Source organism: Trachypithecus francoisi, unplaced genomic scaffold (genome assembly GCF_009764315.1).
Source record: "Trachypithecus francoisi isolate TF-2019V2 unplaced genomic scaffold, Tfra_2.0 Lachesis_group17, whole genome shotgun sequence".
Lineage (NCBI taxonomy): Eukaryota > Metazoa > Chordata > Mammalia > Primates > Cercopithecidae > Trachypithecus > Trachypithecus francoisi.
Genome location: NW_022681462.1, coordinates 89100827 through 89105164, shown reverse-complemented (window position 1 = coordinate 89105164; position 4338 = coordinate 89100827).

The window sequence follows — 4338 nt, the reverse complement described above, 5'->3', positions numbered from 1 at the left end:
AGTCAAGCAAGTTTCCTCTATGTCTACAAATAAATCATGCTTACTCTAGAGACCTTTCCCTGTATTTCTTCCTTTCATTTGAAAGATTTCTTCTAAACTTCAGATCCAGCTTAAAATGTAATTTATTGAAAGTTGCATTTTTCAACCAACACCCTCACATTCATCTTTTTTTCTGTGCCTTCCAACAGCACTAATCCTCTGTACCACATGATTTAGTAATGACTTACATTTCAAAAAACTTACTCTTGTTTTGTACATTTGATTCAAGTCTCACAAAAATAAAAGCTTCATTTAAAAAACATTTGTTCTCTGCTGTAATCTTAGCACCTAGAACAATACCTGGAACATGGGGAGGCTTGATAAATATTTATTGAAATAATAAATAATGATTAAACAAATGTCTTCTCAGTAGGACTTGGAATTTTTCAAGATCAGGGGCCACATTATCATCCTTTGATTTTTACTATCCACAGTTCACTGCTACATTGTCTATTTTCTGTTGCTTATAACTGAATACCTAAGACTGGGTAGAAATGAAAATGGATTTCTTACAATCATGGAGGCTGAGATGTCCATGATTGAGGGGCTATATCTCATGAGAGCCTCCTTGCTAGTGGGGACCCTCTTCAGAGTCCCAAGGTGGCACAGGGCATCACATGGCAAGGAGGCTGAGTGTGCTAGCTCAGGTCTCTCTTCCTATTCTTATAAAGCCACCAGTTTCATTCTCATGATTACCCATCAATCCATTCACACATTAATGCATTAGCCCATCAATGGATTAATCCATCCATGAGGGCAGAGCCTTCATGTCTCAATCACCTCTTAAAGGCCCCACCTCTCAATACTGCCTCATTGTGGATTAAATTTTAACATGAGTTTTGGAGGGGATACATTTTCAAACCATAGTGCATGTACATCTCATTTACCAAGTACTCAATCTTCTGCAATGCCCAATGACTTAACTGCAGACTTAAGTTCTAGGTCAGACTTGAAGATGAATACAATTGAAGTACTCACTGCCTAAACTATTCCTGGGGGAAAAAAGGAAGAGACAGAAAAAGATCTATTAAATTTGGAAAGATGCCTGTCTTTTAAAATAGAAAGTAAGACCATTTGTCATTTAAGGAACACGGGTCTTTCTTAATTACCATGTTTCATACAATTATTGTTAGGCACAGTTATTTCTTCTCTACAGAGAACAAAGCTTATTAAATAAAACATCTACTCAGATTTCCATGTAGACACATACCTCTAAAGTAAACAAGCCAGGCAAATATTATTATATCCATTGCACGGATGAACAAACCAGTAAGGCTGTCTTATCAAATGTTATATGGCTATGAAATGGTAGAGCTGAAACTAACAGCAAGCTTTTTTTAGTTTGCCTCCCATATTTTTATGATGCCTTTTGCAAGCATTCTTAATGGTAAACATAAAGAAAATTTTGATGTCTACTCACTTTCCATGTTTTGAAATATTCCCCTTTTGGTCTCCTTGCTACCCCTAATGGACTCTACCTTCCTTTCCCTGATTCTCATGAGAATCTGATCATTGCTAAAGTGGGCAAGGAAAATTGTGGCAACTCTAGTCTATCAGGGTGGTTTTCTGAAGCAGTAATCAATGCATTATTACTAATTCTATGCTTCTTCATGGAACTATTACCTGAAAACCTAGATATTTTGGTTGGGCACAGTGGCTCACATCTGTAATCCCGCACTTTGGGAGGCCAGGGTGGGCAGATTACTTGAGGTCAGGAGTTTGAGACCAGCCTGGCCAACGTAGTGAAACCCTGTCTCTACTAAAAATGCAAAAATTAGCTGGGCATGGTGGTGGACACCTGTAATCCCAGCTACTTGGGAGGCTGACACACAAGAATCGCTTGAACCAGGGAGGCAGAAGTTGCAATGAGCTGAGATCATGCCACTGTACTCCAGCCTGGGCAATAGAGTGAGACTCAGTCTCAATTAAAAAAAAAACAAACAAACTCAAAACCACAACAAAAAAACAGATATTTTTATTGCTTTGGGAAGGAGAAAATGCAGAAAATATAAGAATCAAATCTTGACTTTTTATTTCTAAAATATTCTCTAGAAACTCAAAGCAGAGCATAATCTTGAGAGCCAAGGCTTTCATTGTGAGAGCCAAGTTTTTATGATAGAGAAAAGGTTTTTTTGAGTCAACTCAGATGGAATATGAACATAAATCTTATACCATAAATAGTAGTGTTAGGAAAAAGGCAGATTTCTCTCAAAAAACTAAATAAATTCAATCTGCTGGAGAAAGAAGAGAATTGAGATGGAAAAGGGGGCAATATTTAGTAGTCACTGTGTGGGTCTCAGAGAAGGGACTCTGCTCCCATCTTCCTGTCTTGTAGAGCTAGGCCCAGCCCTAGACTAACTGTAGTTAGGTTTGGGATGGGGAGGGAGAATTCTTGAAAGAGAACACTGCATTTCCCCTCCTGTTCAGTAGGCTGAGTTTAGAGCCTCTCAGATGTGTCCTGCCCCTCAGTGCAATGAACTAAGAGAGGAAATTGGAATATCTAAGAAGAAAGGGATTGTGAGAGAGCATCCAAACATTTCTTATGTTCTTGAAGGTCTTGGATCAGAAGAGGCCTGACAAGAGGCCACTATCAGCAGCAACAGCATGGGTGGGACAAACCTGAGACCCTGATGGACCGTGGACACCAGCAGGAGAGACACAGGTCAGTGGTGATGTGAATTAGGTGCACTCAAAGGGGGACAATGAAGGGCATGGACAACTATGACAACTCCTGCCCTAATGTGCATATCCCAAAAACATATAGATGATACTCTGGGATGACGAAGAGTGGAGGAGAAAACACTAATTGGGTTTAAATATATGCCTGCTCAGAAATAATAAGATTAAAGTTCTTGTTAGTGAAAATGGAGCACCAGAGAGTAACTGTTTAGTACCAGAAAAATAAAGATGTCACAATTTTACACATTTGTGTTTCTATCATCAATGAAATTTGTAGACAATTCACACACAAAAGGTGATGGCTGGGAAGTGTGTGAACTACTGTGGGATAAGGAGCCAGCAAGGGAACGCCAGATCCATTTCAGAAGCTGGGTCTGTCTTCAAAGGGTTTTGACTTGCTGACCTCTGGCTGGCCTGCATCCTCCTCTCGGAACACACCAGACAGACGAGTAAACACAGATCACCAGTGGACCACATGTTCCCTTCTTCTTCCAAGTGCTCTGTGGCCATGGGCCTCCCCCGCTCCAGGCTTTTCATCTAGGTCCTCTTGACTGATGCTCAGGCCCCACAGAAGTTTCCTCACTCCTCCCTCAGCCAAGCAAGGGTGTAGAAAATAATGACCAAGCTCACAGGAGATTTCCAATATTGGTGAAGAGCGTCACCCCTAGCTTTTCTCAAATGCATAATCTACAGTGTGTGAAACCCTGACTTCATTCATTCCTTTGAACATAACCTTTCCCTGTCTGATTTCCTCCTGTAAATGCTGATGTTCCCGGGTAGGGTCACTAGTAAATTCCCCAACTATCCTCTATGAGAAGTCATTATATTATTTGACTTTATGACACGGGTGACTTTGAGAAGCAGAAAACAGTAAGGTTAAAACAAACAAAAAAAAGGTTGAAACCTTAAAAGAGGAAAGAAGGGTTCAGAAAAGGGTGTCTGGAGGAGTTGAAGAGAACTTTGTCCATCATCTTTCTTGAGGATAGATCCAAGTATGCGGTGAACCACCTTTGCTGCTAAAATAAGTGGCAGCAGGTGAAAGACAAAGATGCCTGTCAGAGGACAGAAGGAAATGAATGTTGGAATAAATGCTTTCTGATATATTTACACAGTTCCAAGTTTGCTAAATTACACATCCATTGTTTTAGATGGTAGTTCAGAGATCTCCTTCTTACCAGTATTAAAAAATAAAATGCTTTATTAAGGTATTATTGAGCTATACTGTACATATTTCATATATATTTTTTGATGAGTTTGTGGATACATATACATCCATGAACCTATTACCACTCTCAAGGCCATCAACATATCCATCACCTCCCAAAGTTTCCTTCCACTGCATTTATTATTATTGTTGTTGTTATTTAATTAATTTGCTTATTTTTGTGGTAACAACAATTAACATAAGATCTATTCTCTTAGTAAATGTTAAGTCTACAATATTGTATATGCTGTATAGATCTCCAGAAGTTATTCATCTTGCATTACTGAAAGTTTGTACCCTTTAACCAACACCTCCCCCTTTCTCCCTACCCATCCCCTAGCAACCACCATTCTACTCTCTGCTTCTAAGAGTTTGATTTAGATTCCACATGTAAATGAGGTCATATAGAGGTCATA